At 40.8% G+C, this 15,618-nt stretch overlaps 1 protein-coding gene across 12 annotated transcripts in view; it reads right to left on the bottom strand.

Moving 5' to 3' along the window:
- The window catches only part of LOC108034817 (CUGBP Elav-like family member 4), a 277,319-nt gene extending 262,483 nt beyond the window's left edge, over window positions 1-14,836 (bottom strand). For all 12 annotated transcript variants that reach the window (XM_044094806.2, XM_050886647.1, XM_050886650.1 and 9 more), the window contains exons 1-2: window positions 14,475-14,836; window positions 9,427-9,920 (exon numbers count right to left, since the gene is read on the bottom strand). The gene's annotated coding sequence lies outside the window, so the exon portion shown is untranslated. The remainder of the gene's footprint in view (window positions 1-9,426; window positions 9,921-14,474) is intronic.
- Window positions 14,837-15,618: the final 782 nt, after the last annotated feature.

The raw sequence follows: 15,618 nt of genomic DNA, 5'->3' as shown, positions 1-15,618 counted from the left end.
GCATTTATCTTCTCAGCTCCCACCCGCCGAATTTCTGCCAAACATAATGGCATTTTCGTGTAAACAATTTGCATGCTTTTAGCTCTACGTCATTTACAAGGTATGCTAAATGGTAAGAGAAAAATATCTGCAAGGGAAAATTTACTTAATCAATTCACACATCAAGGCTTTGGTACAAGTGAAGGTTATAATTGAGAGATCTGGGATAGAGCCATTTTAATCATTTGTTTGCGGATTGGCCGCCCTAATGTGTTGGTCACCTTTTCGCTTGGCTTTCTTTCCATTAATTTCCGTAAACCCTCATTTTGCCTTTTTGTCCTTGTGTAAAACTGTTTGTCAGGCTTATGGGCTTAAGCGAGGACACTCTCACATACGAGGCGAAGAGATATTGCTGAGTAGATGAGCATATAAACACGTACACTGGCAGAAAAATAACTGCATTCAAAATAATACTAAACTTCTAAAGTATGTTTAAAAATTCTTAAAAAAAATATGAGCTTCAACTAAAGTCAAGGCTTAATTAACTGAAACCGAAGTGAACTTAATTAGTTTTACTTTGGCTTAGCAAGCTGGCCCGAAAGTCGGCCAAAAGTTTTTAAAGCTTGGAAGGTTATTTCTTTGTGTCTACAAAGTGTAAACTACATACATTCAGAAAAACACCGATGAGTCGAGCTAACTACACTTCAAGAACTACTTATATTATTTATAAAAAAAACTTTATGTTAATTTGAGGATTTGAACAAGGCTTATAATTTTTTGATCTATTTCCATTTCTATTTAGCCAAAGAAAGCGGATTACTCCCATTTCCAATTAGTTCTGAACAACTGTAACGTGTATATCTGCGGGTGTACATGCATGGGCATAATAAGTCAAATTAAATAAATTTAATTACATAACCAGCCCAATGCCAGGCAGAAGAGGCCCCATCAAGCCGGATACTCAACTTTTGCCAGTGAGTGTGTGGGCGTGCGGTCGTGTTAGTGTGTGTGGGTGTGGCGCAGGACACCCGCACATCCTTCCATCCTTCCAGCCTCGCATCCTGCCAACCACTTACCCACACACTGTCCCGTAGATAGACCGAGTTGTTGTGCCGGAATGTTTGTGTGAATGCGCCTACTTAGCCTTTAGTTTCAAGTGCACGGCCTCTCCGGACCCCCTCGTTATAAGGGGGCTTCTCTACGCCCCACCCACTGGGTGCAGGTGCTCAAGCGGAGCCACACATATGCATTGGAGGCTGTGTGGGTGGGGCTCCTGTGTGCAAGTTCGTTTAGTCCTGGTCGCCGTGCCTGTGAGTGGGGCTCTGAATCAGGAGCACACCAGCCCCAGCCCCATCCCCGTTTTTATCCTGCCACCAGGACCTCGTCCGCAATCGTCCACGAAACTCAACTGACTTTCTCCATGGGCTCCAGCACTCCCCACCTTTCACCCGATTTTCCCTTTCTCTGTGTGACTTAACAAGTCGTCGTCGTTGGGGCGGCGAGTAATTATGAAAATTTTCAAAATGAGCTCTCGTCCCGAGCTTTCGTCCTGAGCTCTCCAGGTCCACGGTTCAGTTTTCGAAAGTTGAGTACGAGTAATTAAAAATTTCGTAGTGTCGCTGCTACTCAGTTCCCCGGTCTAGATGTGACTCCTGCCCCAAACGGAATTGTCTGGCATATGCTTATTTAGCTGTTGTTCCCGGAAATATACGTGGGTATATGAATTTAAATTAAATTCATTTCGCTTTCCCATTTACATACCTTACTCGCAAAAATATATATACCAACACTACTCTATTAAGCCGTGTCGGTGAATGTGTTTTGTGTTGGTGGGCTTCCTTTTAATTAGAAAAGCGAAAAGGCATTTAGTTCTAAAGCGTTTCCATATAAAGGCTTAACATTACTGCAATTAGTTTTGTTGGCATGCCCAAGATGGCAGGTGCCACATAAAAGTACTTTTTAAAAGCATTTTAATTGAGTTCATGTGGGATGAAAATTAAGTCTTAATTAAGTAAATATTTGAAAAACAAGGTTAGGCTAACAAAAGGGGCGATAGCAGTAAGCTGCTTTATTTTCCCCTATTTAAGCTGAAATATTTTAAAGCAAAAAGTGAAGATATAAACGGGTAAAAGGACATTTTAGTCCCAATCCAAGATGCTTGGAGTCAGGATACTAAATGCGTCTACTTAGGCGGAAGTGTACCTTAATACTCTCCTTGTTTGCGCATTATTCTTGCCACCTAATTTCATCTCAAGAATATGATGATGCACATTAACAACTTGGCTAGCCACAAAGCAAACAAAATGGCATCTAATCTCACCATTTATGTGAGTATAAAGTGAGATAATGGTGCTTTTGCGGCGAGTAAGGTTTTAGTTTTGAGCTTCTGTAGGAGTGGCCACTGAAGAAATTGCTTTAAAACGAAGGAAAGTCTTTAAAATTGAAAATTCTTAAGTAAATAAACGTTTTTTCGTATTTGTTATAAAATTAACATAAACTTAACTAACAAAAACGTTCCTTAAATTAAGAATTTGCATTTAAAAATTGTGTTATTGTGTTGCTCTTGTTGTTAGTAGTGTTCTGAATATACGAATTTATATTTAAATATAAAGGTACATGTAGGAAAATGCACTTAATAGCTCAATAAATCGCACCCGATCCAAGCCTATGGAATTAACTGGGCTAAGAGAGCGAAGTCGCTCAGGTCTGCTCAAGACAGACCCGAAAGTTAATAATTAATCGTGCTGTAATTTGCTTTCTTGCCGGCCCAGACATCATGGCCAGATGACCTTTTGGTCATTTACGCTCCGGGCTAAAAGCAGACGAATCCCAGACAGTCAACGCCAAGGGGATGATGATGACGTACATGAATATTTAAAGGACACCCACATACAAACACGGTTCGGGCCAGATGAAGATGTAACTAACTTGCGGTTTTCCATTTGGACAGAATTCTGGACCCAAAATGTATCTAAAGTTATACTATATAACATTCTCTTCTGAGAACCAACAGGAATCGAGTCCAATAAATTTGACATATTGTAGTAACGAAACAAAGGATGGTCTGTGTGTCACCTACAGAGTCTGAGTTTCTCCCTACCCTATCAAAAGTTGAGGTCTGAACTCAATAGGAGAATGTCATCGATTGTCATTCCTGACATTCCTTTTTTCTTATGTTACTGGAACCCGAACCGCAGGAATCCTTGACCACTGTCTAAATGGAAAGACCATAACTCATATGCAAAACCACAAAGAATTGCAAATGCAATTAACAATGTAATTTTGGCCCTAACATGTACCTTTACCACCTCGTTTGCCTCATTCTGAACGTGTACGTGGCTTCGAGAGACAATTGAAATGAGCACGCCGGTTGTCCTGGGGGTTGGGCAGAGGGCAGGGGTCTGGGCCAAGTCTGGGGCTGAATGTTAACAATAACAATGCCGCAGCAACAATTGTAATGATGAAATAAAAGTCAAGTGAATACAATGGCTTCGGCAAACAACAACAGCAAATGCAAAAGCGGCAAACCAAACATGAAACTCACTCACTCAGAGTGCGACTATGCCGTATATATAAAGGGGAAACGGAAATACGACTACACCTATTATCAGAATGGTTCCCTCACCCCTATAAACCGGACTTGTGTTTGGCGTGAGTTCGTAGGGCTGGTTTGTTGTTCGTTACATGAAAGGGCAACTTTGTAACAACAAAGCCCGGTACACAGTTTTATAATAAAAACCAGAAGCAATCCAGTCGGTAGCCGGCAAACAGCCATCGTGTTGATAGACGCCTGAGCTACCCCTTAGCTCCTGGGGGCGAAACTTGTTGGCCTTGGCATATCAAAAATCACCGCCCGACTGTTAATCATCGCCCCGAAATTGTAATGGCATGTGCAGTCCGTCCATCCTGCCCCGTTCGCTTATACTCTCCCATAAACATGTAAACAGCTTGTAACAGATTTCAGGGCGAACGGAGATTTTTGTTTTTGCCGGCTTTTTGCAAACTCTTTTCCCTGTAACTCATACTGTGTATGTCTCTGGCCCGGCCTTCGAGCTTGCATGCGAGTTTAAAGTTGCTGGGGTGCCGGGCTTAGGTTTACCTCCGGCCCGGCTAAAAAACCCAAAACCATACCCCTACCACCCCAAAAAACCAACCCATTCGTGTTGCCGAACTGGGAGCTGGTAAGTGGAAAGCGGGAAAGCGGGAAAGTGGGAAATGGGAGCTCTAAACTGTGAGGAACTGGGAGCCGAGAGTTGAGAGACTAACAGCAAGCCAAGCGCCCCAGGTGCAAAGTGTAAATGAAGACTGATTGCAGGGCACATGGAGGGGCTTGGGCTTGGGGCCCGGGATAAAGAGGAGGTTACTCCGACCAGAGTGGCATAAAAAACGCTGCTCTTTGCCCGACGCTCTTGTTTGCCCAAAAACGGGGGGTAATTGCGGTTAAGTGCTGGTTTATTGGCTTGGCAAAAGGACTTAAAAGATATTTGAATTTGGCAACGCGACAAAAATACACCCTGAGCGTTGCTAGTATACAATTACAGGACTAAGGTTGAGGCTAAGCCCTGTGAATGTGCTGAAAACCTGGTCGTACGGCTGTTCATACCAGTATAATTTCGCAATGTTCATCCCAACTCAATTTCTAAAAGCACTTGGCATTCACTGTAATGCAGCTACACATCAGCGGGTTACATTAAAAAATTAATTTTTTAATTGAAATACAAACCTCCTGGCAATGCTCAGAGTTCCCCCAAGGGGTGGTGCCAAGAGCGGGGGTGCCTCCACATATGTACACGTTCGTTGGCGGGGGGAGACAGCTGCTGTCGCTCACTTAAGTTAATACGCAAACCAAATGTCACTCAACATTATCAACAGCAAACGTAATCAGTTAAAACTTTTTCCTGCCTCTCCGCCGCCGTTGTTATGGGCCTAAACCATCCCACAGACCGACAGACTGAATGACAGACAGTGGTTGTTATTGTTGCTGCCGCTGTGCAAAAAGTTGGCAACATGTTTGTACTTTATTTCAATTTTGTATGTCCTCTACTTGACTCCGCTCCGACAAGCCCGGCCAACGTTGTGAGTGCCCAAAACAAAGGCATGTGATGCAGCACTTTACCACGAATCCTAGATGTTCTGTCCTCGAACATGTGTACTATGCAATCCAATCAGTTTTCAATCAACTAAAAACATGACTTTCTACACTTAACATAATGTTTTGCACAGAAGGGCAGAAGCAAGATATAATACCCATCAGGGTCCCAACAGATTCACTATGCCTACCGATCGATCTTTTCCATACTTAAATAATACTTCTATTATATGTTAGGAGTGAAAATATTGTTTTCTTTCTACACTCAACTTATTGTTTTGACCCTTAACAAGGGGTATGGACCCCCTTAGCACAGAAAAATATGTTATACCCAATAAAACCCAACCTTACTCATCAGTTTTTCAGATTTTGAAGTCCTAATTTATTTTCTTAACTCCACCAAGAAGTTTTATACTACCTAATGGTTAGAAAAATGGCTATAGCCCATCAAGGAACTAAAACTCTCCATCGCTTTTCCATCGACCGTGCCCTATTCCCTGGAAAAATATTTTTTTTTTTGGTTTCACTTTTCGGCGAATGAAAAGCGAACACAAAACTGTAGGCTGAATGTCTAAATTTTACTTTGGAGGCCCGCAACCTGATATAGTCCTTCTGCCGTCGGAACGAGCTTGTCGTAAGTGCTCGCGGCTTTTTGCATATTTTTGGGCAACTCGCGTCACTTTGCAGAACTGCTAACAAAGGGGGAAAGGGCCGAAGGAGGGGTTTCAGAAGCGAAGTGGCGTGTGTGGGCCACTTGACAGCCGTTTAAATGCATTAAAAAATTACCTACTCTAACATGAGCAATGGAAAAGGAAAAAGGCAGCGGCAAACATGTCAGCCGCCCAATTTCACATGTGACACAGGGGCGGAGGCGGGCGAAAGCGGGAGAAAGCGTGAGGGCACACGTGGATGTCACGCTCATTGGCAAGGTAGGGAAAAATCAAATCCACTGCAACTGGCGTTCGATCCAAGGAGGTCAGCGGCGGAGAAGGGATCTTTTCTGGGGAGTGGTGCACTTTTTCGATACTATTGAACGAGCTTCAAATTTAGGGAACCGGACTTCCTGAGTTTGAAGACCTTTTCATGCGCATTCGAGCTTCTTTTTCCGTCTAATTTTCTACAACTCAAAACAAAACTTTTTGGCAGTAGCCTTTAGCGACCCAATTTCATACAATTCTGCATCCACATAACTCCTCTACTAAAATTTCCCTTGTTTTTGATTTTTTACTAAAGGTAGTAAATGAGAATCTGATGGGTAAATACATTCGTGTTTAAGAATATCCATGCAATTTTTAAACTGTCTCTTTGTTGGGCAAAGGTTATTTTTCCCTTTTGGGCAATGATATTTTTGAGTCACAAGTTTGATTTTTAAAAAAATTATTAATTAAAAAACCTAATTAGATACATAGCTATGCTTTTAATTATTAAATTACCAGCTTATTACTTCCGAGAACCACAAATCCCTTTCGCGACAGGTTCATCCCTTTTGTTAGGATATCAAAAGAAAACCGCAACGGAAAAAACTCAACGGGATGCCGAGGACTGAAAATTACGAACCTGGGTGACTGACAGCTTCCGACATTTTTTGCCGGCCTTCCTGTCCTGTCCGGGGTGCAAAAACGCATTACGCATTCACTTTGCTCAACACTTGTGTTCATTTTATGCAGCCTATCCCAGCCTCGCGCTTCGATCCCATTACCACGGCGCGCTTACCACACCCTGTTTTCGGTCTGTGTACGTTTGTTCAAATATTCATTGCGAATTCCAATTAAATTTTCGCTTAAATTGGCAATACCAACAGCGAAATCTGTAGTTGATAGCCGCTCTAAAGTTTGTTTTCTTTAAAGCTTTTTTCATTTTACCTGGCACTCTCTGAATGAAAAGAGTGCTGTATTTTTAGTACTATTTTATGAAGAATAAAAGGGTAATTTTCTTCTTTATCTTTTTCAACCACAAATTAAAGGTTGATTTAAAAGGCACAACAGAACCAAAGGATAGAATAATAAATATAAACTTAGAATTTGTTTTATATCTTTATTTCTATTAAATAATTTCTTAATGTATTCCCTTCAAACTAAATGAAAATGTATTTTTGTTACCAGCTTGTCTTTAAAAGCTTGGTATGCTAAACCAAAATGGACCCATGCTGGGACTTTCTCCGCCATATTGCTTTAAGATTTATGTCTTTGAAATGCATCCTACATTGGCTGATTTGGGCCAACTTGGTGTGGACTTGCTTGGCATGAGTTCTACAACTTCAATAAATGGGCTCACGCTGCGTATGAGCCATATTTCAAATATGTGTATCTGAAAAATGGCTACTCTTCTAAGTGCCATTCATTATTATAATAAACTGTTCAATAAAACGTGCCAGGCTCTCCTGATCAAGAAAGAAAATATTTAAAATCAACACAGAATATGAAAGATGCAATGGCTAATAAAGTGATTTTGAGTCGCCGGTCAAGTGACAACGAAAGGTCAACGCTTGCTGCTTACTTACAGAAATCAAATAAGCCTCACAAAATAAAGACAAAAAGCGAGCTACATTTTTTTCTTGGTCTGTGAGGTTGATTTTTGGCTGACAGAAAAATGAACAATAGAAAGGCAGCCGGGAGTAAAATGCACCCACAAGTTGGCTTTAAAGACCCCAAGCCTGACCTGGAAATTTGAGAACTTGATGTTCGAAAGCATACGAGAAAAAGATCAATGGCCCATTTTTCTATTTTTGTTCTATAAAATGTTATGCTACGAAAAAAAACTCTTAGGACTCTGCTTGGATTTTCTTTCCCACTTGGTGTTGCAAATGCCTGCAATTATTTACTTACTTACTTCCAGAACGGTGAAATTATGGCTTGTGTAAATCCTATTGATAAATCCCCGACCAGCACGTTATATGGAAATTAAAACACAGAGCTCCCACAAAGTGCAGTCCGCAAATGGGCAAAACCCTCTCATCCACCCACGCATTAACTGGGGGTGCAAATGTTGCCTTACATGCACAAAGGACATGCAACATTGTTTTCATTTTTACAGCCCCCTGAAGTAACTTACTTAGCAAAATGAAAATGTCTTTGGTACGGGAAATCTGAAGACCCCTTTTTTATTTTGATTTTGAAATCTGCAAAAGCTATCTAGCAGTTAACGAAATGTATTTGCAACTATTTTTTTGTATCTCTAAGATAAATAGGGATAACAATATTTTCTCATAGTAAAGAAATTAAAAACAGAGGATGGCTTTCATCATGAAGGACACGTTCCCTGTCCGAGGCAATTCCTTTCTGCAACCCAGACACAACAGCAGACATTTGTGGTCAGACGTTTAGTTAGGTTCCCTTAATAGAATCCCTGGTCTGTTACGTATCTGACCCCAGAGCCTAGGAATATTTCTGCAACCTCATGGCATGGGCAATGGAAAATTGTTACCTAAATATCGCAGACTCTTCCAGACCCGAGCTTCCGTTTGCAAATGTTTCAAGTTTAAAATGAGCGTGTAATTAGAAATGTAAAGAGGGTAATGAGGAAAGCAGGGAAATGGGGGAAAGGCGGGGAAAACAGGAGTCGAGTCAGCTGCAGAGCAAAAGTCACTGCTGCGTCGCGTCCCCAGGAAATGTCCCACGCAAAGGAGGAAAATGGCGAATAAAATTGAAATAAAGTGGTGCAAATGCAAAAACGTGCACATACCCAGTCACCTCACCGCAAAACTGCACCACCACTCCACAATCCACACTCCGCACACCGGTTGAAGGAAGCTTCTGGCCCCAACAATGAGCAGCATAAAAAGTTATGTATAAAATCTTTCGCTATTTTTTGCTTGCACTTCCGCTACAAGGCGAACAGAATTTGCATGTGACATTTGTGGTTGAGTTTTTGCTGATGGATGAGGGTAGACAGATATCTTTGCATCAGCAACGTCTGCTGATAAAGCAATAAACCAGGTTTTATATGCGTGTTTAAATTAGAGTTACGAGACTGGCATTGTTATTTAAATAAAATGATTTGCAGGTTCCTGGTTATATTCTCATAGCAAAAAAATAAAAGAATTTGTTGAAATTCAATGCAAACCTTTTCGAAATTATGAATGAGGGATATCGAAAAATAATAATAGTGCTTAAAGTATAATAATGAATATTATGGATTTAAATATTTATGCAAGCTGTATAGATTGTTTATTTCTAATTTTTGTTTGGTTTTCAAATCACCAAAATTATAAATATACATTGATGTTTTAAATTATTCTATAGTATCTGTTAGATAATGACATTTACAATTCCTCAATCCTTTCCGTAATTATTTTAAAAAATATTATTATTTCTTTGAATATTATTTTTAAAAGCAAAAAATCCCCTAAGCAAACTTACCAATTAAGTTGTACACACTTTAAAAGCCAAACATCCAATATTACGACGACAAGTATTCGTATTTGTTGTTTAATTTGCTGTATAATTCAATTTGCTTTCACGGGTAGCATATGCGGTATTTACTCTGCTTATTTATTCAATAATAAATATAAATTTGTATTTCATATTTCGTATTTTTCTTTGTAACTGTGTGTTGCGGGTATTTAATGATCTGCTGCACCTCCTGGTCTACTCGGTTTTATTACACATTGCATTAGGCACTACATTAATTCCTGATGTTTTTGTTGTATTCTTTTTTTTTTTTGTTTTTCGGCTTGTAATTTCGTTTATGCTGTTTGCAGAATTAATTTATAAAATATTTAAAGAACGACGCGCCGCAAGCTTTTATTTTTGGTTATTTCTGTTTGTGTTGTTTTTTTCCCATGAATTATTGATGGCGTTTGTTTTGTATTTTGTTATTCATTTATTACTTTTGATAATATTTTTTGCAGACGCTGTAAAACATAAATGCACAGGGATGTTTAAAGAGGATAAAGAGTGTGGTGGTGGTGCTGCGAATCCATATGAATTAAGGGACGCATAACGGCGAGGCGATAATAAACATGCACAAACACAATAAATTTTACATTATAAACAGCAGGCTACAACAAAGTGTACAATTAGCAGCAGCAAAAGCATAAATTTCGGTTAAGAGTTTAAAATGGTGAAACAGCAGCAAAATCGCGTATACGCCACGTGTACGCGTGATAATTATGGCCTTTGGGCACGAAGTGTAGGCCACAGAAAATATCTTGAAATTTTTTCCTCCACATTCCTGCCACTCCACTCCACTGCGCTCCTCCTCCCCGAAAATGAACGTTGAAAGCGAAATGTTTTCAGCAAGGACATGAACAGGAGGTGGCAGGGCAGGGTCTGTCAATGGCTAAAGTTGGCTGACGAAGCCAAAAACAAAACACTGGCTGAGCTGCGAGAGGACGCAAAGAAGCCAGGCGCAGTCTTTTGGCAGCTGGAAAAACATATATGTACGAAACCCGTCTATGTGGGAGCTGTCTGGGTTAGTAAAGGGCAAACGCGCAGGAAAAGGACGCTGGCTAAAGCGACAAAAGGAAAATCAAGCCAGAAGCTGAGGAAAAAAGCGCAAGCAAAACAAAGTCGAGCGGATGATGAGACCTGACTGGCCCAGAAGAAAGTGGCGAGAAAGGCGGAGAAAGCCCGCAGAAAAACGATACAAAAAGCTTATATCTCACCCATTAAAGGGGAACTGTTCATTTTTGTTACTTCTTCCCAGCTGAAAATTGTGATATCTTTTCCTGATTTAGTTATTACTCTTCTAATTGAGTGGGTGTTCATTTTGGAGGTGCAAAACATGATTCTTCATCTTGAGCACACCGTGCAGACAATTATGTGACACTGAACAATTATGGGTCAGTTATTGGCTAGCTTTTTCGCCATTGTCATCTTTCGGAAATCCCCTTTTAATATGATTTATTGATTGGAGGTCGAACCTTATACGTTCCACTACCTCGGGGCCTGTTCTTGCAATATAAAACGGCCAAAGAAAACGTATTTGTCATGCCTTCTATCCTGTTATCTTTCCATCTTTCCCTTCCTCGGTTCCTCTATAGATATATACTATATATATATAGTCCATGATGACTTTGCTTGTGTACGCCCGACTAGGTTTTTGCTATTTACACACGCCTACATGGTGGGGGGCGAGCCTCAACCTTCAGAGGCCATAATATCTTCGCCCCGCCAGAATGGCTGCGCCGCCTGTTTTATAATTTTCACAGACGTCGCCCTCGCAATCTCCCACCCTCAAGTGCCCTGGGTTGACACTCGCACATTCAAACACTTCATAAAAAAGCCGCGCTTGTGCCCATTATTTATGTATATTTTCACCTACATTTATTTTATTTATGGAGAGGAAAACGAATGGAGACAGTGGAACTACAAGAGAATGCTGTGAGTTAAGATGGGACCAAAGCCTCAGGGGGGAAAACATCAAAAACACCAGATGAAAATGGAGGAGGATAGCCTAAACACAAAAAAATCCATGGAAATAAAGTACCTAAGCCTATATATTGTCGGTACAAAACAGGAGCTGTTTATCACAGGCCTATTTTTATTGCTAAGTTCAAAAGCTATGCAAAAATAAATACCAGTGTTTATTTGGTTTGTTTTTTTTTAACAAATTTAACTGCTTTCCTTGTCCAAATAAATCAGTATAAATAAGTCGTACAAACTAAATAATAATAATAAAAATTGAAAAACAGCGTAAACAGAACGATAAAACTAATTTCAGTCCAGCCATTTAAAACAGGCCATCGTTGATTATTTTTAAAAATCGAATTTATCAATTAAATGTGTTTTATCTTCAGCCAAACTCAGCACCAAGGACCCAATAAATATTAAGTAGATATGTATTCGCGCCAAATAAGCATATTTAATAGACGCTGTGCCAGCAGTCATGATGCATTTGCATATATGTCAGGGCATAAATATATAGAACGCAATTTATATATGCATCTAGTTAAAGTTTTTCCTCTTTTTGGTTGTGTCATGGTGGGCATGGCATAGGAGGAGGAGCCGGGGTCAGAGGGCACGTTGGGATGAAGCCTGCACTTGTCACGCCTTGTCTTCTGCTCATTCACCATGTCTGCTGTGTGTGTGCGGCGCTATTTGCATGGGGGCGTGCGTGTGTGCGGTTTGGCCTCGTTGAAAATGCAAAACAAAAATACAAAAAATGAGCAAGCGAGATAAATAAAAAGGACAACAGTGGGGGAAAAAGGACGAGTCTGAGAAGGCAATGCCCGTGGCTTTTTGAGTTTGCCCATAAGTGTCGTCTGTGCTTGTGGATGTTTACTTCTGTGTATGGATTTGACGACATTTGCTGTATTGTAAACTCTGAAACGAGCTTAGATCACACTACTGCGGAGAGATTTATCGAGGGGGAATCCTTTAAAATTGCCTCGCTTTTGGGTTACTACAAGATTTTATAACTAAATTTAAGGAAGGATGATGCTGGGTCCTTTAAATGTCAAAAATGTTTTATACCATTTAATTACAGGCTGAGAAAGTGGTCTCGAAGGCGAATAGTTGTATCTTAATTAGTGGATTTTCTTGTTCTCGTCAGGTTTTATAATAATAAACAAAACTGGTGTAGGATTGAAAATAATGTACTTAAAATTGAAGGCAAAAAATTATAGTAATGCTTACTAATGTTTGATAGTAATGTGTACTAAGGGGAAAGGCCCTGGCTATTTTATTGCCCAATAATTAGTCATTTTAGTTGAAAACCTTTTTTAAAATTGGGTCTTAAACTATCAGATTGCTGTTTTAGAGAGTTTGAACTTTTCTTAAACCAATTATAAGCAATATTAAGGCATTTTCTCTCAGTATTTATCATTTTTAGCTCAGCTACATACATAAAGGCATAAAAAAGCGACTCTTAACATTAATTAGTCATCTCTCCCCTTCCCATCTGCGAGTTTTCAGCCTTCAAAGTTGCTAAAAAGTCAGAGCAGCTTGAGGAGTTTTAAAGCACTCGTAAAAAGCGGGTTCAAAGCTGCGGCGCTTGAACAGGGCATTGTATCAAAATGAGGAGTAGAAAATAAAGGTTGAAAATAATCAATAATAAAATGAAGGAGTTTCCCGAAACTTTGGCAATAAGTGGTTTCGGGCTTGGTTTTTCCCCTGGGGCAGGCTCCGAAGCTTTCGGTTAATTTTGATGCTTTACTTAAATGCCAGGAAAAAGTTGATATAGCAATAGATGCAGCTGGCGATAAAACAAAGTTTTGTGTGAAGATTTCTTTAGCTTAAATATTACATTATCCCCTGCCTAAGCCTGCCACGCCTACCTAACCACAACGGGGTAATGAACTCAATGCGCGGCCCTCAGCCAGATGCGGAAAGGACCAAGTTAAAGGAGTAGGCTAAAACAAGTTAGGGACATTTTACTTAGAAATCACCGAATTTATAATACACTTTCTACTGGTCTACAAACTGATCAGGATATGATGTTCCAGCTCAATATATAATAGCTTTCAACAAATGAAATCCATTCTAATAAATCATCATAACTTTTATGATACAGTTCTTGCGGTTATTATGGATGTCTAGTTCGGAATAATCCCTATTCCATCAGCCCAAGTTAGGGTATAAATAACAGGCCGCCGCCTTTAGCGATTGGCTGCACAAATGGAGCGTTTCAGGCCGGCAGCTGCAGCTGTATCGAAAAACAAGCGCCTTTGCACGTGTACGTGGCTCTGTGTCCTGTGGGTGTCAACAATTGCACAGCTGGGCACACACAGCACCCACACCCACACACACACACACACGAACACCCACTCACATCTTGGCCAAGATGCTGGCCAAGGAAGCTGCGGAAGTGGAAGAAATAATGGCTGTGGCGGCTGGGAGCATCAGCAGTTGCCGCACTCACACATAAAACTTCTGCTAAGTCCATGGGTGGACAACTTTAAAAGGTTCATTGCTAACAGGAAGAAAGGACCCCAGCAGTAGACACGGTCATAGGTCAGCGTTTAAAATGTAATCAACATTTTTATGGGTTCTTTCACATTTGGCTTAAACTGCAGCCCACGGTGCGTATAAGTAATGTCTGTTTAACAGGTGGGAGTACTTTTTGGAAACAGTATTTCTTTGGTCACAGTAAAACTATTTATATGTTTTCTGGCTGTTAAAATTGGCCAGATTTATAGCGTTCAATAGAAAGCCACTCGAAATGGCTCAGTTAAGTGAGGAAAACCGAATAAGACTTGTATCAATCGGAATGACTTTGGTAGACCAAGCTATAAAGCTGAAAATGAATGCAAATAAAAGAGCAACAAAGGAGAGCGACAAAGCCGTAAAATAACTTTAATATTAAATTAATGGCAGTCCAACAATGCAAAGCAAAAAATAACTTTAATATTAAATTAATGGCAGTCCAAAGCGGGAATGCTTTCAATTTGGAAAACGTTGTAAAAAGCTTTTGCGAATCAGCATTATTAAAATGAGTTGGTAATTAATTGCATTTGTTGAAATACTTTTGATTTCTTCCATCAGCAAGATGTTGTCGAATTTTTTTTTTTAGAAGCACAGAACTTTCACTGGAATCACAAGCACTGGGGGAGGGGCAGGGGCGCGTACTGTCGGAGGGGCTTTAATTCTCTTTGACGCTCGTCAAAGTTACGGGCCAAAAATGTATCAACACCCGAATCGTCGGGATGGCAGATGCTACGGGTGTATGGGCACGGGTATGGGTTTTGGCCAAAAACAAGTGCTGCAGGAGTGCTGGACCGAGAGGAGACCGATGACGCCGATGACGAAAACTCGTAGCACAGACACGGAGGAGGCGACAACAAGGACGACGCGGTGGGTGAACGACGATAAATGTTTACAAAGCGGCTACTGCCACACAACTGAGGCGACAGGATGCACTGGCTGGCTGGCACAGGCGGCTGTGGAACGAATGGAATTGGAGCAGTCAAAACACGACTTCGGCTTTTCCGAAGGACCCTTCAGGGGTGGGGGCTCGATGGTGATGGTGGGTGGCTTTTCCGAGCTGGGTGGGGGCTCGGGGAAAGTGAATTCGCCGGCCCAGCTCGGTGGGTTGGTGGCCATCCACTTTTTTTGGGGTTGGTCGTGGGGAATTCGCTGCGACGGCTAACTAACCTACCGCAAAAACTCTGACTCTAGAACTTGTAAACATAAAGATAAGAAAACAGCCAAATGAATTATTCAAACCTGCACGAATATAGTGGGCTATCCTGCGCCTGCGCCAGGACCTCACACATATAGTTTAGTAAAGGCCTAGACCAGAAAATAGGCCTAAGCGAATCAACATTAAGCAGAAGTGCAGCCCACACACGCTGCCAAAAAGACGAGGCAGTGGGTGGTGGGCGGTGGGTGGTTACAGGGGCTATAGTGGGTGGCACCACCCCTAGGAACAAGTGCTGAGGAGGCAAAAGTTTAGAGCACTTTGCGGAATATGCAAAACCAAAACAAAGGCAAATTAGAGGCAAAAGCAGTGCCCAATAGCACATGAGTCTCTTTGTCAATGCTTTCTCTCTTCGGCTTTCTAACTTTCTCTGCCAAACACTCTCTTCGGTGAAATTCCACTCTGATGTATGTAAGATTTCACAGTTCACAACCAAAATCACAAACGGAAGGACTTACTAATTAATACAT

The sequence above is a fragment of the Drosophila biarmipes genome, chromosome 3L, assembly GCF_025231255.1.
Source record: "Drosophila biarmipes strain raj3 chromosome 3L, RU_DBia_V1.1, whole genome shotgun sequence".
Classification (NCBI taxonomy): domain Eukaryota; kingdom Metazoa; phylum Arthropoda; class Insecta; order Diptera; family Drosophilidae; genus Drosophila; species Drosophila biarmipes.
The sequence above is the reverse complement of the archived record's forward strand: the minus strand, read 5'-3'. Positions and strand labels throughout refer to the sequence as shown.